The 19,378-nt window shown below is 37.5% G+C and overlaps 1 protein-coding gene across 1 annotated transcript in view; it reads right to left on the reverse strand.

Moving 5' to 3' along the window:
- Window positions 1-19,378, reverse strand: part of TBL1X (transducin beta like 1 X-linked) — a 200,913-nt gene that overhangs the window by 88,398 nt on the left and 93,137 nt on the right. The window contains exon 3 of the mRNA XM_074907404.1: window positions 5,623-5,730. The gene's annotated coding sequence lies outside the window, so the exon portion shown is untranslated. The remainder of the gene's footprint in view (window positions 1-5,622; window positions 5,731-19,378) is intronic.

The raw sequence follows: 19,378 nt of genomic DNA on the forward strand, positions 1-19,378 counted from the left end.
CATGCCTATGTTAAGGCATAAAAATTGCTACCTTAATAGACAAATTCATGTTCTAGCTAGATAGCCTTTTTTTCTGACTTGGCTGAAAGGTCAAAAAGTACTGATTAAATCCTATTTCATCAATAAAACCAGAGTTCAGTTAACTATGGTTCACCGAGTAGCAAGAGAAGTATCACGGAATATAAAGATAAAACTCTGCTTTAGCCTTGAAACGTTGCAAATTTAAAAAAATGTTTATTTATATGTTATTTTAAAATATGCCTATTTTAAAAAGTATTATGACAACAGCTCACTATTTTTCAGTGAACTGACACAATGCCATGTGACTTTTAAAAATAACCACACACTGAAGAACGAATGCTGAGTACTCAAAGGGAATAGTTTATGTGTAGGCCCACAGGTGTCATATTATTTGTTGACAATACTTGAAAAACAATTTTAGAAATCAAAATCAATATAGAGCTTATTAACTAAACCCAAGAATTATAGTATAAAGGATATTATTTAAAAGTAGCTTGATTTTTCTAGTTCATAAATCTAACTGACCAACAACATGATTTGGTGGGATCTAGTGTCAAGAGGATCTGCTGTTAGCATACAGACAGCTTCTTGATTTGCCTGTGCAATACCATTGATAATGTTCTAAATAAATTAAAACAAACCATTAAAAATCACTGATTGTTAAAGAATTATAAAATTGTTAAGGAACAAGTATGTGCAAGTGTATTGTAATACTTTTCAAACTCACGCATTTGCAAGCCAACTCTTTGATGATAGTTTCTTTTACTTTCCTTATGTAAAATGCAATGTTGTTCTTATGTAAAACGAAGACACACATTTCATCAAGATCAACCATCTTAATGCTGACCTATATATAATGAAAACTTTCTTCTCAATGACACCAAATGAATGCTTCTGAAATGTTTCTGAAAAATACTATTCTGTATTTTTTTTAAAACAGCGAACATTTTCTCATGTTAATCTGCGCTGTGCACTTCTACTGAAAATAGTCACAACTTGCACTATCACATTTCATTTGTGACATTCTCAAAATGCACCCATCCCAAGCTCCTTGAACAACAGAAACCTGTTCAGCATATCAGCTATTATGTTTGAAATATCTTTCACTTACATTCTATCCATCTTGTTCTTAAATTCAAAGCAACTAATTCATACAATTAACATCAATCTAGTAAAGGGTGATCTGTTTCTTCCTAGGTATCATGTGCATACTTCTACCATTTCTAACTGAACTCCCTGAACTCTTCATGTTTCCACACCTAATTTTGCTTCATCTCTGTTTCATCTTGCTTTTTACACTCTAAGGTCTTCTAGTCAAGATACTATAACTCCCTATGCATTCATACAACATATCACACATGATCTTGATATAGTCAGCCTCGTGTAATTGTTACCCCCATTTTATCAATAATAAATAATGATGACAGTAAGAATGCATGGGACAAAATTATCATGACCATATTTTGTTAAAACGTATTTTTATTAGTCTTGATAGCAATTCTGGCCATCATTTTCAAAAGCCACTAGTAACTTAGAGAAATAATTTTGGTGCCTACCTAACCTAGTAGAAAATACAAAAGTGGTCTGACACTCATCATGTGAAAATTGTTGCCCTAGCTCGGACAACTAAACTAGTAAAACACAGGACTGAAGAAATTTCTGCGGTCCATTCCCAGGCACAAGGGAAGATCCACTAAAAATGTGAAATGCCGAATTTTTTCTCTGCTTTTGGGTTTCTTCTGACTGGTGCAGCTAAGTGATTGATACAGAACTGCCTGAGGAGATTTGCACCCCTGCTCCGAAAAACTTTCCAAAATCCAACAAGGAGTTTCTTCATGTCAGGAAGTTACATGAAATTTTCCTAGAGCTTCTTGCTTCAAAATCTGACATTTTCTACCTGCATTGGCTCTGTCTTCAACCTAGATTAGTTAGAGACATTCCTTCATGGAGAGAAAAGTCCCAATGTTACTATGAGATGGTAAAGTGCTAAAGCATGTACTGTCATCTCCCATTACAAAATCTCTGGCTAGCATTAAGACCAGCTGCATGTTTCAGAAGCAAGATGTGAAAAAGATCCTGGAGATCTGCCTGGTCTTCAGATCAACAGAGGGTAAAAAGATTGATGATCAATTATTGTCTGTGTATCTGGTGAAAGGTTCTGGCCTTTGGAACAGCAATTCACACCCATAGCAAGAGGGAGCCCTATTTAGGGAATATGTTTCATCTCACCGACATGTGATTACTCGCTTTGGATAAGGACAACCTAAGGCAGGCAAAAAGCTTCTCAAGTGAACTGGGAGGTGTTACAGAAACAGATGCAATGTAAGTGTAACCCTAGATATGGACACCTGAGTGGAGAGAAGAATCAGAGGACAAGGAAACATGCAAGAGAGGCCATAAGTCTGGTTTAGGAGGAGATGTTTTGTGTAGTTGCTACCACTTTAAACTGTTAAGGAGATCTCCACTATTAACACATTAAAATCAATACTTCTAACTTTTCAAGAAAAGAGAGCCAGAGAAAAAGAAACAGAAGATTGTCCTCTACATTATTGGCATATTATCTCTCAGATAATATTACATATTATCTCTCAGAATTAGATAAGCCAGGGGGACAAGATTTTGAATTCATACAGATAATATACTAGCAGATCCCAGGAGGATATACTGTTTGTAGTGTGAGATAAAGCAAACCAAATCATATCAGAAAACTGGAAGATCTCCTCCTTAAGTATGCATTTGTAAAACATGAAAACAACTACGAAGGACGTCCATCTGAGGGATGTAAGCCAGAAATGCCATGCAGTCAGCAGTAACACATCAGATGCTTCCAAATTTTATTCCTAGGATACTACAAATATCAAAAGCATAATTACACTCTGAGCCTGCACATTTAATATGTAAAATTTACTTAATTACAAGCATGGAAGTTCATTGTCCCAGTAAACTAGAGGAAAATTTTGCATTTGGGTGAAAGTACAGAGAAGAAAATGTGGAAGGATTCTTCCTACCCCACTGCCACCAGGGACCAAAGGCCACTATTAAATAGTCAAAAAAAGGCAACCTGTGGCAAAATAATCACACTCTAATTCTGGGTTAAGTGTGTAATTATATTGAAAATTACATTACATGTGTACATTATATTACATTATTCATTAAAAAACCAAAACTCAGCTAGAGATTAATGAAAATAGGAAATTTTGGGCTAAAGAAATCAGACAAGAAAGCAGAGGGCCTCCAAGTTCTGATTCATGTTTTAAAAGAATACAAACATGCTATGCAAAAAAACCCAAACAACAACATGTATTTTCTTCTCCATAAGTAGAAAAAAAGAGCATTTTTACAGATAAGAAGGCCATTAGTAACCAAAATGAATGTTAAAAGACAACTTTAAATTAGCACACCCAGATAATTTATGCCTTAGAGTCCTAAAAGTGTTTGTGAGAGTATCATTTCAATGATGCTAATTTTCAATACATTATGGAACACCAGAGAAATTCAGTAAGACTGCTAGCATCTTCTGCCAATATGAGTATGATCTCAGTAAGTACAGAACTCTAAATCATTATTAATCTCAGGCAAAACAACCAGCAAACAGATAAAGGATAAATTCACTGGAAAATAACAAGAATAAAACTGATGCCAGTCAATTCTATTTTATAGAAACTTGGTCAGTAAAACAGCAAGTTTGATTTAATTATCTGATAAAGTTACAAACTGTGGTCAATAGAAGTTACTCCATAAATGAAACAGGCAGACTTTTGAACAGCATTTAGCTTACAGTCACACAACATTCCAAGTAAGCAATTATTATCAGTATCATCAAATGTGATTAAGATATAAATATATAATAATAGTTATTAACAGGAAATAACAATTGAAGAAGAGTGCGCTACATTACTCCAATAAAATCATGCAGTACTAGCTCAACATTATCTAAGAGTATCATCAATGATACAAAAGTAAATATTGTTGATAGCGGTTGTGGCAGAAAAAATGTCAGATTGGTTAATAAAGGTAGCTGAGTGATTACTCAGAGTAATATGGCTTGCTTTGTACGATGGGGATGGTATATTACAGCCAAGTGAGCTTATGCAGCAAGAAAGAAAGGAAGAATGCAGGTGTGGTGGTTTGACCTTGGCTAAATGCCAGGTACCCACCAAGTTGCTCTATCGCTTCCCCCCCTTTCCCCCTTTTTTCTCAACAAGGCAAAGAGGGGAAAGAAAATAAGACAGAAAAACCCACCAACCTCTGGGGGTAAAACAAAAGCAGTTTTAATATAAGCAAAGCGAAGCAAAGATCCCTGCGCAGAAGCATAAAAAAAAAGCAAACATTTATTCTCTGCTTCCCATGAAGAGGCAATGTCGGCCCTTCTCAGGAGCAGGGCTCCAATATGCATAGTGGTTGCCTCGGAGGACCAAGGGTGACCCCACCCCTTTCCTCCTTTCTCCCAGCTTTATACTGAGCAGACGTCACATGGTCTGGAATATCCCTTTGGTCGGTTTGGGTCAGCTGTCCTGGCTGTGTCCCCTCCCACGATCTTGCCCACCCTGTCCCACTGGGGGGGAAATGTCGGAAAGAGCCTTGGTGCTGTGTAAGCCCTGCTCAGCAGCAGCCACAACACCAGGGTGCTATCAACACCCTGCCAGCTCCCAGCATAAACCACAGCACCGTGAGGGCTGCTATAGGGGAAAACTAATTCCAGCTCAGCCAGACCCAGTACAGCAGGCAATACCCAGAAAACAGTGCATAGAAACCAAGGACTTACAAAATAAATACAATCTTCACAGTACAGAAACCATTCACTACAAATGCCAGTGGAACCTTCTGACAAAAAGGAGCTATAAAGCCCCCACACATGTAAGTGCCTAAGACCAGAGATACTACTTCTGTTCACAGCATTAGTGATACTGGAATAGCGAATACAGCTGTACAGCTCCTGCACTGTTTTTCCAATATGACAAAGATATGGGTTTTTCTTGATGTTTTCTCCATAATTCACAGAAAAGGGGAAGAATTCTGTACCTCCTTAAGACGTTAACCAGAATGCCCCACATGCTGTTATTAGTACAGTGAGGGATTTGGAAAGTTGTGTAAAAAGAGCACAGCAACAATTTTAAAAGGCTGAAGATTACCAATGAATGTTATATGAACACAGGAATAGTCTCTGGCCCATTCCAGGAAGGTAAGAGAGCTCAGGCCTAACGTTAGTCACTGGGCAGTACTGACAGCAGTGTAGGTACGCTGGCAAGACAGATCTTACCACTGATGTGCTTTGGAGTTATTTCATACCATAACAATTACTGAACGTGAAAGCCACTTCAAGAATTGTACAGTACTTCTTTGCTTTGCTACCTTGTGGCTCTTCAATCTGTAGCTTAAAAAACAACCCTGAATAAAAGTAGACTTTTTGTCAGACGTCTCTATCTGAGACAGCTGGACTGCCATAGCCTTAAATCACAGCACTGGTAGAAGTGTATCATCATGTATATGCATAGGAACTAACTGCATGCGTGACTTAAGCAGGGAAAAACCTGAAAGACAGTTGGAGAGGAAACTGCATACCCAAGATAAGCTCTTGTTTGGTGATTACTTTTGGCTTACCTGGTCGTGAGACCCTTGAGCTGCTGAATGCTGCTCCTCGCAGGCTGCTGTCAAGAGTCTGGGGGTTTGAGTTACCATGGAGATCACCGCATCTGACAGCTGAGAGGGCTGCAATGAGAGACAGAGGTACCAGTCAAGCCAGTTTCCATCACCTCATCAAAACACAAGCACTTGACTCCTTTTGCTTTTGGCATTTGTCAAGGTACTAGCTCCCAAGTTAGAGGCTCTGGCAGAATCATAAGGGGAAAAAAACCAACACCCATCACAGAAGGAATTAGAGAGGCAAGGGCAATCCCCAGACACGCACATCATTCGAGTGCTTTGCAAAGCTGTGCACTTTTTCAGGAACCTGGAAGAATCCTTATACACCCTGAGCTTCGTTCAACAATTTTCAGCCTCTTTGGTCAAGTATAACATCAGCAAGCATTTCATCCAGAACTGCTGCTGAGCACAGGACTGAAACGCCAGCGCGCTGCCTCGAACAGCAGGGGGGACACACAGAAGTGCTCCCTGAGAAAGCTTCCAGTGGGAACTGATTGAGCGTCACTTCTGTGCAAAAAGAAGTAAGTAGGCCAAAGAAATTACCTTCCTGTATGTTTTGGGGGGAAGTCTAAAGGAAAGCATTTATGAAAATCAAACATGAAAGATAGCCTGACATTCTTCTGCAGTAATAAAACTATTTGCAGACTTTTCCATGCCTGACATCGAGCATGATGAATAAAGCCTTTTTTCCTATTTCCTCTGCCATTCAACCGCCATGTATCTTGACTAGTTTCCTACTGCTGTACTTCAAGCCTTAAGTCTTATGCTCAGTTTTTGTCTATATAATCTAATAATTAAATGCTGTAAAGAGAAATGAGATACTCATTGGAGACTTTTAAAATTAATTATACTCCTCCACTCAAATGTCTAATAGCTTTTAAAACTATACATTAAGGATCATTTTATGATATAATCAATTTAATAAATAACATATTTAAACACACCATCACGAGAAGCTTTCATAAATCCAGCTCTAATTCTCAATCTGCAGTACTACATGTTCTCATTTACATCACCGTGAGACAAGTACACCATCTAACCAAATACAACTAGTCACCTGAGAAAGAGTTATACCTATTCTAATCAGAGGTGAATGACTATACAAGGGAGAAGAAATTACTATTTAAGCATCACAAAGTATTAACAACAGATCAGCTGATGTCTGTAGTTTTGCTGAGTTTGTCTACTGAACACATATAAATCTCTATCTACCTGGCTACCTATATAATTACCTAATTCCCGGATGGCATTCAGAGATGGCTGTTGTCATCTTATTTTCAAACTGTCTCCCATCACATTTTTCTGGAGTATGTTATGTTTATGTAAAATATAATATACTCAAGAAGCATAACTGTGTAAATATAAAATCTGAAAATCCAAGCAACAGTTACAGGATTTTTCAGTTACAACATCTCCACACTTCTCCACACCTTATGGGAAAATTGTTACGAGTATTATTATATTAAAATTATTCAATAGGCTGACATTATGCTATGCAACAGTAAATAACACATACTGAGGCTGCTCTGATGACAAATACGAGGAAAATAACTGGCTCATCTGTGATGAAGAATTCTGCAAGATTCATGGAGTTTAAAGGACACCACAGAATACCAGATACTCATATTGTAGCACTGTAGATGGAAGTATTGTTACTGAAGAAATGGTATTGATTCTTTCTGTCATAATTATACTCATAAATTGGTTGGGTCATGTTTTAATTTCTTTTGTTTACAAACCTTATGTACTGGATCACAAATAGCTTTTATCAGTGATGGGATCATTTAAAGGCCATTGCTACAGAGCAGGCAGAAGGTAGCAGTATAAGCACCACTGGTAACTGGTAACACAGGCTGGAAGAGCTAATTGAAACCCATAATAAGACTGGCTTTGGTTACCTTGCCAGATGTCTTTAGTAAAAGCGTTCATACTGTCTCTCTACCAAAAAAATTTTTTGTGTGAAGACTAGAACCACATAAATAAATGGTTTCCAAGAATGAAGTGAGGGGAAAGAGACAAATTAGAGATTACAAGATATGATTTTTTTATTATTATTACTACCCATAAGTGTCAGTGACACAAAAAAGTTACATAGATTTCTGTTATGATTGGGTGAGAGCATACATGTGGAGAGTTGTAATAATTCATCATGCTAACAGATGCCCCTACCCATAAGGCTTTACTCAACAATAAAAGAGTTTCTTACTATCTAGTTTCATACAGAAATAAGTGCTAATATATGCTTTGAAATAAACAGTATGCAAAGACAGAAAATGTTTTTTAAACATTTATATTTAAACTTTCATTGGTAACATTACAACGTATCACTATTTACAATAGGATTAAGGTCTCCACAATTTAGAAATAAATTGAAAAAAAAACCAACAGAGAACACAGAATACAGCTGCAAAAGTCATTAGAGTGTTTTATAAAATACTTTAGTATGAAATATTTGGAGAGTTCATCTTGCATAGTTTAATTACCAAAAAAAAAAAAAGATAGATGACCTGATTACAACACCGAAGTACTTTCATGCTTTCATGGGGAGAAAATACCAAGTATCAACTGGCTTGTAAATCTAGCAAAAAAAGGTACACATAAAACAAATCAGCATCTGGAAGCCGATGCCAAATTCAAATAACAAATAAAGCATGTGCTTTTCATCACCTGTGACCCACCATTAGCACAGCTATCAAAAGGAGAGTGCAGAGATTCTCCTTTTGTTGATATCGAGGCTTAATGGGACTTTTCTAGATGATGAATTTTTGTGAAAATATAAATTATCCTGTAGTCATACTGGGATTCATATAGATAGGTGAAGTTTGCAATGCAGAAAAAGGGAGATCAGGTAATGCAATCACCCCTTCCTGGTCACAAATTAAGTATATTATGATCCAAAACTACTGTCTAGCTTTGGAGCTAAAGTGCTGGATGGTGACGAGCATCATGCACACTAAACTGCTGGTGCTAGCACATACTTAGTGACACATACACATACAGTGAGAGAGGGGGTGTGTGTCAAGCCATATGTGGAGTCAAGAGGATTACAACCACCCTTCCAGAGACAGGCAAACTAAATGCTGCTGCGAATAATATTCTGACTTCTCATTTCGGAAGCCTATTCTTTCCTCCACGAGCTGAAAGAACCCAGTCACAGGAGACTGATAGAAGGAGTCCTCTTCACAAGGGTCATTCAGGGCATCAGCAAGACGACCAAAGGCAGCCAATATGAATGCTGCTCTCTGCATCTGTGCCTTGACTCCACAGGCGTGGTAGAATGAGTAACAATGCTTTGTGTTATCAACTACTTGCCAGTCCCATCCCTGCGGGTACTAAAGCTTTCTGGGCAGAAAAAGCTTCCTGCCGGGGTATTTCAGTGGGTCTGAGAATCAGTTCTCCACCTCAGCTAAAATGCAGGTGCTGCTGTGGCACCACAGCACCATGCTTCCTGCTTTCTCCCTGCAACGACAGCCTTACTCTGGGCACACAAGTAACATGGGCTTCTCACAAAATGAACAGTGGGAGAAGAAAAGGAAATAAGAACAAGAAATGGCCTGAACATTACACTGAACTGCTCTCATATTTAGCAACCTTAAAAATTTTGTCCCTTAAGCGAAGATAAGGAAAGATACTGGAAGTGTCGATTTAGCCAATGTTAATGCTGTTGCTATGCCTTGGGCTGCTAAGCTGCCAGGAAATTTAACCATGTTTAAGTATCAACCAAAAATACTAGTTAAAACATTTCATTCCTTTTCACTAATTGTAAATCTGGTACACACTGTTTAACTTCAGATGTTACACTACTTTTGAAAACACCGAAGTCAAACAATGTAAATGCATCCATCAATCTCCTCCTCTCTCAGATACTTCACCAGACACAACCTTTGTGAAGCAAAACCGTGGAACACTCTGACACCAACTCACACACAGGCAGTTAATACAAAAACCACTGCTTATATCTGAAGTGCAAATTTAACCGAAGAATACCAATGTTGCCTTTCACCCCTGTCCCCACAGCGCCAGTCGGAGAGCAGCTGCCTGACAGGACATGGCAGAGTACAAGCTCAGTGTCAGTGCCGTTTACACCGAGAAGTCAGTAAAGTGACATTTGCTTAAAGGAGGCCTGAATTTGGTGCGGCCCTTAGTAGGCCATAGATTAAATACTGTATTTATCCATAGCTTCATATGTAGATCTCCTTTTGCAAGCACCTGCATGTCTTTAGGAAAGTGGGGGCCAGATTTCTAGGAGGCACTTGAAATTATCAGCAGTGCAGGTGACTAGGGGTAAGAGCACCTAAATAGTATAGTAGATTTACTTTTGATTTAAATTCAGAGTAATCAGTCACATCACTTAGAAAGATGCTTTTGTAAATCTTACCAAATTCCTCTAAATAGATTAGATACTTAAATATTTTTCCAGTCAGATTTATGTTTAAATACTATTTCTGCATGGTTTCAACTAAATAATTTTATATCTTTTTACAAACAGCATAGATGAGAGGAAACCAAACCAGTGACATTACTATTCTGTTTCATCACATTTCTCTTAATGCTGTTCCATAATAAAAAAAAACATTAATTGGGTGACTAATTTATTATCCCTCTCCTTTCTGGCTTTTAAAGGCACAGGAGAGAGCAATGATAAATAGGGCATCTTCAACAGACATTGAACTACAGAAGCATTTTTGAGAGATTACACTATATCTCTGGGAAAGAAATGCAGGATACCTAGTACACAACATGAATATTTTGCTTTCTTTCAAATTGATAAACAGCTTTAATATTTTCAAACAACCCCTCAGGGATTATAATCATAGTAAATGAGGACTATATGGAAGATTCCAATAGGACATCAATAATTATGCCACCCTTCTGCAAAAAATAACCTAAAATGTATTTTCTAAAGCAATTCCTAAAAAGTGCACGAATCAGTGAAGAGAACATTCCAACTTCTGCTGATGTGCTGGGTTTTTATCTTCTTTAGGGATTAACATTTTATATAATCACAGCAGTATAACCACAGCTGTGGCTACTCCTGGGGCATGACCAGCAATTAGTCCGTACAAGGAACACGGATAACACTGCAGTAACATGGAGCCAAAACCAGGACCACCATTTCCAACACAACACAACATGCTAGGTTTCTCTACTGTGTTTCCACAGAGTACCTATGCACTGGAATTGCAATCTCTGGTCAGAAAAACCCACACAATGCCTGCATATTAATGCATAAGGTCTTATAGAGGAAATAAACACTATTTAATTGCTTGCTATCGTAAAGAATTTCCTTTCTAAACACTTATGTATCTATCTTTCCCCCATAGCCACCTCCTCTAAAGGAAGTTACGGGAGTTTTTATTTTAAATCTACCATAGACAAATGCCCAGATTTGATGAAGGAAACAAAATCATGAAACAGAAATCAGAGCTAACTTTGAAATAAATATTCATTATAGTACTAGTGTAAAAAGTTTTCCCATGGTAAATCTGAGCCAAAGCAACAAAAAAACCCTCAGAAATAACACCCATCTTCCCAGAAAAACTTAAAATACCTAGACTTGAGAGCCTCCCCCCAGAATACGGCAGTCTTTCAGGTGCAACTCAACAAAGACTGGGCTGACACTTTGAAGCAAGTGTCTGGAGGGAACCCAAACCAGCAAGTGGAAATTCTTTTTATGTTTCATCTTAAGTAACTCTCTCAAAGCTAGTGGACATCATGAAATTAATAATTTCAGAAGCACCGTCTTGTTGATTTGGTTATATTGTGCCACACCTTTTATGCAGGCTCCTCCAGAGATAAATTAACCCTTAGCATCCCAAACAGTAATTCAATACAACCAGTCGTAGAGCCAGACTGGAAGCCAGTTACAGCATTGACTCTCAAATTCATTTGCCACAGTCAATGCTTTGCACAGATGCTTCAAATAGCTTTAGCTTTTTTTCTGCTTCAGCTGTGTATTTCAGTGTAGTATATATTCTTTCTATCACGCATAATAGTTTTGGAGACAGGAGATACATGATTTATCCACCATTATTCGATAGGCCAGTGCTTTCAGCAATAATAATGAATTTATAGAAAGCTTAGCTGTCAGTAACCAAGGCAGGTACCAATACTGAAAATGCTTAGCACTGTAAGAGGATTTTTTACAGTACACGGATTCATGAGTGCTGTGACCTAAAACACAGCAATTCTGATAATTTTTTATCACAAAGATATACACATATCAAATAGTACATTTATTTTACCCACCCTCAGGCAAACCGAATGCTGTTTTTCTAATTAACAAGTCCAGATTAAAAAAAAAAAAAGTCTCTCTTGACAGTAACTCATGAGATTTCTGCTGAACTTTATACAACATGAAACAAAAAGCACAGCATGTCTAGAACTCTTGTGATGGAAATGTAAAGAAAAGTGCTTAATTATTAAACCTGTGATACTGCAGTTAGGTGGGAGAGAATTATCCCCTTCAGAAGCACTGAACTATAATCCTCTCATTTGTCTATTTAGTTCTACCTCAGGCAAAAGCATAGAAGAAACAGAAAAGACGACATGTAGTCTCCTCTGCATTGCCCTAACAGTCAGCATTAACTGATTTAAAAGTAATGCAAGCTTAGAAAGAAAACCACACAATTTAGTTTAATTCACGTAACTTTTGCCCTGAGTAGATGTCATTCTAAACTAATAAATGAACTTCCAAGTCTTTGGCTCCTGGTTGTGCAAATACAGCATTGCTTTCAGCATGCACACCTTGGAGGTGTCCAACTTCAGAGCAGTACGTGAAAGGATTTTTGTTGTTTCCCACATTTGGACGATGCAAAGTGTCTACAGTTTTCTTGAGGTGAATCGGTAATGTGAACTGCAGCCCGCAGCAAAGCCAGAGCTAGTACAATTTTCTTAAACAAGGTTTAATACATGTAGCCAGTATCATCAGCTTTATTTTGGATTAGCTGTAGTTTCCAGGAAATTCTGAAGGTGGGATACGATGGGCACTGCGGTAATATAATCTTGATGTTGGAGAAGCATAAATAACCGTTGCAAGGTCAGGCTTTAGGGGAAATGACTACAATCAACTTACTAGGAACAGAGATGGCAGGCACTTTGGACATGTCACAGGGGATCTGCGGAGCTGCTTGTCCCCAAAGGACCTTTTCTAACTTCATCTTGGGTGGAACTTCAGCTCCACATCACTCTAACCAGATGCGTACATATGGTAATTAATATACTTAAGTCACACTTTCCTCTTACATTACAGCAATTGTATGAAAGACTCTAGGCTAGAAGCTGCTGAATCAGGAAATGGATCAGAAGCTAACTAAAATGCCTTTCTAGTTATTGATTCCTGCTCTCTGTTTCATGTCAGCTTCCTAGAATCCATCCAACACAAGCACGAAAGGGTAATGAGTTTCTGAACACACACTCTAATAGTGCACACTGCATCAAAGCTTTCAGTAATTGCCTGGATGCTGCTTCCCAGCAGTGCTAAACAACTTAAATATAATTAGCTGGAAGCCCTATGGGTTGCATTTCCCCACTGGAACACCTCTTACACTAATCCATTTATCAGGCTGACAGATGACTGAATCACTGGTACCATGGACCCGTTCTACTAATAATATTTCTCAAGCCAACATTTTGGTTTGCTCCTTATCTGGTACATTTTTGCAAAGAAAAAACCTGCATTATTTAGAGTGGGGAAAGAACCAGACATATAACAGATTCATCTCTTCCCAGTAGTGAACAATGTTATTTGTTTGATTAGCCCACTAAGTATAAAATGTTGGAGCTATCGGGAAGAAAATGGAAACAAAATGTATGCATTATGGGATTGTATAATGCCAAAAATAATAGGGAAACAAACAAACACTGAAATGACTTTTGGAAGTTTTCCAGCCATTCAGAAGTTTTTGGAAGTTTCAATCAGAGGAGAGTTTTCAGGGTATTCTTCCTGAAAATGGCCTGACTAGCTGTCAAGTGAAAATTCTGCATACTATTTACTTCTTGTATATCCTTCTAAATGAAAGGTGACAAAAGAAATTTTAAAGCTGTATATGCAAATAGACATGAACTGAACATCATGCTGCCACAGAACTATGCACTTTGCAAGCCACTAGAGAATTCTCATAAAAGTACAAAAAAATATTTAACTTCTTTGGACATTTTCTAACACAGTAACAAAAACTATTTTATCATTGTATCCCTGTGGCCTTTATTTCCGGACAGGTTCCAATAAGCAGACCTCTGCAGGGGCTGAAATTTTGGGGACTGCAGGCAAGGTCTTCCCAAATGTGCCATGCTGTTGAAATAAAGTAATTATAAAAATGATAAATGCTCATCAAATTCTTTTAAAAAATGAAAAAAATTACTCTAGGATGTTATGCTTTTATACTTCCTTTCTAACAAATTGTGCGACAGGATATAAAAAGGAACAAAGCTGGTAATGGCCAGTAAGAAGATCTAGAAAAAGAGAGGTTTTAAAAGGTGTCCTTCTTCTAGACCTGTTATACTGTGATCAGTAATCCATATTCTGGCTTGGAATCACCAGGACCCAGCTAGAGTGGTAGCTTTGTTTCATCTGGTTATTTCCCCTGGTTGTTCTCATTATGGACAGAGAAAATATTGATGTCACAAAAAAATAAAACAAGAAGAAATTACTCCTTGTACTACTCCTATGTGGGCCAAACCAATATGCTTGTTGTAAAGCTGACAGTCAACATTCATGCATTCTCTTAAAGAGTATTCCAAGTTAAACTTAACCCATGGCCTCACCCTTTTACCTGGGAAGACGGCCATCAGTATGAATTCAATTCCAAAGAGTGACTACAAAAGCTATACTTTGTATTTAACAGTGAAAGAGATCATTAAAATATATCCAGTGATCACAAACTGATTTAGCTTGTGAATCCAGCAACAGTAAGGTAAGGTACAGCCTGAACTTCTCTGGATCAAGACCAACAACCCATCTCAGAACAGGGCCAAGGAACAGCTGCTACTTGGACATCACCAGACTTGATTTTTGAAAATGCAATCACAGGTGTTTACACTGCCTGGTAAATTATCTAGCAGGTTATTAAATACCGCGTTGTTTGGGATTTCTTCATGTGAACCCGGGAGCAGATATCTCAGTTTCACATGCGCTCTCCACCCACTCCTTCCCCCAGGCCTGAAACTGGAAAGCTCATCCCAGAGACATTGACACTTGCACATCAGCCAGCCAACTTCCCTGTCACTCAAAGCCAGCCTTTTCCTTTCCATCTTCATTTCCTCTGTTTCGTCTATTTTCTAGTTCTACAAAAGAGCAGACAGTATCCTGAGGAAGGGCTGCCCCAAACCATACAAACCTCAACACTTGTCAGTCATACTTTCACATGAAGCGCAGAATTTCACACTCCTGTTTCCACAGACTCCTTTGAAAGGCAGTGGTATTGAGCAGGAAAAACATCAGATCTAATAAAAATAACATTCTGAAGTAAAAAATGTTGAAAAATCTCCTGCTTTTAGCCATTTTTAATAAAACAGATCATGATCATGTATTTCCTAAGAAACTGTCTTTACCAGGCAGGGAGTTTAACATTACTTTCATTTGTATGCTTTACAAAAAAACTTGCTATATTGTCAGTGAAGCTGAATTTCCTGCGTATTATTTCTCATTTGAGACAATTCTTTATTTTTGAAGTAAATAATATCTCTTTAAAGCTCTTCCAAAATTATTTCATAAACAGATTCTTCCCTTTATTTTAAGCCAGGGGCAAATATACAGCAGCTTTATAGTTAAATATTTACGCTAAATTATTGGCTTTTTTTTAATAGAAGCAGGAAAAAAAGAGTTTGAGAAGAAGAAAGGAGTAACCTAAGAATAAAACTTACAGCTAAAGTCATACTCCACTAGCAACCACACTTCGTATGGCAGGCAGTGTACACTTGGAAGGACATGCCATGCTAAGCAGTTAGGTACTGCAAAAATAAGTGCAAATAAATGTCTGTTCTAAAAAGCACAGCAGAAATGACCTAATACCCTGGTCTACAAACATAACACTTATTTGCAGTATCTCTTTGAAAAGCTGATTTTCATATTCAGTAACTACGATCTTCACCATTAGAAAGAGACTGAATTTTCTTGCAAGATGACTTCTGCACATCTCTGGACTCCTGACTGGACCAAACCCCTAACAACTGGTTAACCCCAGAGCTGGCCTTGATTTGAATCAGCTGTTGGACTAGAGATCTCTTCAAGTCCCTTCCAGCCTGAATCATCTTACAATCCTGCAATAATAATCTCTCCATTACATATGCTTGTTGTGCTATTTACATAGAAAATAAGGAGCTTCATAAGAAACATAAGGGCACAAACTTGCATATTGAATCCAGACACATCCATGGTCTTAAATTTATCAAACATGAGATCATCATACAGAATTTATGCTGGTCAAGCAACTATAACAAAGCTTAAGACTGATGACTAAAGACACAGAATATTTTTGTTATACTGAAGCTTATCTTCCAGCATTACTTTTTCCTTTTACCTAAATCACTTGTAGAGTTATAGGAGTAAAAACTATTTATATCAAACAAATTACAGTTTAACTATGTGAATTGTAATCTTCCCCCAATTAAAATGCATAATAGTTTATACTGTCTGGGTATGAAAAATGACCTGAGAATACTGGGTAGAGAAATACTCTAAATGAAAAAAAGAGCAAGAACATGAATTTATCTGCAGTAAACAGGGCTGTGAAAAAACTGAGCATTTCAAAACACGCAGACAAAAAAACCTTCCAACAAATGTCACACAGACTTTGTGGTAAAGAGCACTAGTCTGGCACTTTCTTGGTCTGAGGAACCCAATCCTTTGAGCTGGCCAGTAATCTAGGTATCTCATCACATTTGAACTTTTTAGTAAAATATTTATGAGTCAACAGTAGAAGTGAAATTCCAGGGAAAAAAACCTTCAAAATTATCCTCTACATGTTATAAGAAATAATTTGGATCCAGTTGACTGGTTAATCTGATTAATCTGACGGTTGACTCGAGCTGTCCATCATCATATGCCTTATAGGAGTAAACAGGTATCTACACCTCTACACTCAGACCAAATTCACCTCTTTCGACTAGCACATATGAGAATTTTGACTATACATATGAGAAAAATTTGTTTGTATAACAAGACTGGGATAAATTCCTTTGATAAATTTCAGTAAAGTATTATCTCTCGATATATGTGATGTTCTATGCTTTAATGCAATTCTGATACCATAAGTAGTAAGATCTAACCATTTGTTTTATTTCATTTTTCCATCTACCTTAAGAGGTATTTTAGCTAATAAAGACAACAGATTTTTTATGACTCTGTAGTCTTTACTTTATTGAGGAGACACACAGAAAGAGTAGTCAAGATCTTAGTATTAGCAAATGGTTATTTAAATGATTTATCCAACACATGGTTTATATTCTGTATCACATGGTATGTCCATACATCGTAAAGTTCACAAAGTATGTTCCAAAGCCATTATGAAAAATCTTAAGTGTCAAAACTTAAAAACCCCCCAACAAACCAAATGCAAAATCACACCAAAGCTTGAAAAATCAACTAATTAGTTAAACTTGTTGAGGAGGGAGAGACTACTGAAATGCAGAAAATTGCAAAGGTAAGTTGCTTTCCTTTTTCCTGGAAGCTTCTGGCCTTGCTACTCCAGCAGACAAGCCCAAAGGTCCCGTTTCTGTTGCTTCGTACATAATTTCTGGAGAGCTTGCAAGGACCAAAGAGCTTAAGAGTAGAAGGGAAAAATGCTTCTATTTCTTCCAGCACCATGAAGTGTCTCACGGTGTTTAATGCTTAGCTTTAATAAATTCTTCTAGCTCTGTTCAATAAACCATAGGTTTGTTTTTTCAAATACTAAAGTAAGAAATGAAGAACATCTGAAAGTCACACAGATCAGGACAATAATCCAAATTACAATACAGACTGCTTAAATTCGTATATATACATGTATGTCCTAATATAACACTGCACCTTCAATATACATTTTATAGCACTGAATTTTATGCAACCAGTATGTGATGTTACTTTTAGTCTGCATTAAAAGGTTATTTTTCCCAGGGTCTCAGAAGTGTAATTATCATTGACTTCAAAACAAAAGAGAAGAGGCCTGCAGTTCTGGAAACCATGTCAAGACTTTTCATCTTGAAAACTAAACTCTCCTTCTGCAAATTGAGAAAACTATTAAAAGTGAGAGCCAAGTATTTGCACAGAAAGATGCCTGCTTTTATTGTGCTGTATTAATTGAAACAGAACTTTTTTATTACATGACAGAACATGTCAGGATGTTCATGCCACTTAACTCAGATTCCAATTTAAGTATATGTATATGGATGCTGATGCCTAAAGCTGGGTTGTATGAATTTTCAGTCTTTGTTATAATGAGTGGTTTTTCTGTATTATATTAGCAGGAGAAGAAGGACCTAATAATAGCAAAGATTATCTGAAGTCAAAGAAGAATGATAGCAATGATAGCAGCCACAAAAAAAGGATCATTAAGAGTCTTTTTGCATAACAGTTTAGAGATTCTGTTTACATCTAAGTGTTCTAGTGAGATGTAAGGTGTTACAGTCATTTTTTGCCCTAGCCTTTGAAATTATTTACGAAAATTCTGAGGCATAGCCTAAGAGGTTTGGAAGCTCTGCTTAGAAATTTTGGAAGACAGGTATTAAAAAGTTCCATTTCATCAAAGTATCAGTCGTCTAGCCATATTCCCAATTCTATCCACTGTAGTGTGCAATTTTAGGCTGCAGCCATGCTCCTTGTTCTGACTGAAGCTTCACTAGTGTAGCCTTACTCCCTTGCTTCTCATAATCGCTCTTCCCTTACATTCCTGCTGAACGTTGCTGCCCCTCAGTATCTGTGGAATAGCTGCTTATGTTAAAATGATTCTGATTAAAAGAGTTCAGAGACTTGGTGTTGAAAGTTTTTAAACTAACCTAGATTAGAGTGAACAAATCAGGTTAGGGAGTGACTACATGATCAACTAAATCTTGTGGGAGCAATACTGAACAGTTGTGAACAGTGGGGGACAGAAGTCTATTCAGCCAATTCAGCTGCTGCCAGAATAAAATGTGGGAAACAGAGAACTGCCCCCTCCCTTAGGTTCCGCTCCTTTCTTTTCCCAGTATCTAAAATCCTAAAATTCATATTGCTTATTCAGGCTGCCAGGTTTCCTCAAAACAATTACCTTTCCAGCAGTACCCATGTTCTGACTTTTAAGGCACACCAATATGGTAGCTTAAAAAAACTCACCCAAACTAAATGCCCCCCACCCCCACCCAGTAAAACAGCAATGAATTTAAACACAGTCATCTTGGCGTCCTCAATTCACCTTGTTACTGCACCTCCAGTTGCTACAGCACAGATGGGATGCAAGATCTCCCACTGTTTGGGGACTGCCCCTAAAGGTGAGCCATATGTTTTGCAATACCTAGAAACAGCAGGATAAGATAAGGAAATCTCTGCAGCCTTAAGGCAGAGTTGCTTTGATTTCATTGCTTTGTGTCCTGCCCTTATTTTTTTTATTATTTATTTATTTTTAATCGAGAGCTTTTGCAATTTAATTTATCTGGGTTAAGCCTACGGAAAAAAAATACAAATACTGTGTTTGCATATGTGTGTGTGTAATGCGTAGGAAATCTCCTGTGTTATCTGTGTGTGTAACATTTTACCTTCCAC

This window comes from Athene noctua, chromosome 1, assembly GCF_965140245.1.
Source record: "Athene noctua chromosome 1, bAthNoc1.hap1.1, whole genome shotgun sequence".
Lineage (NCBI taxonomy): Eukaryota > Metazoa > Chordata > Aves > Strigiformes > Strigidae > Athene > Athene noctua.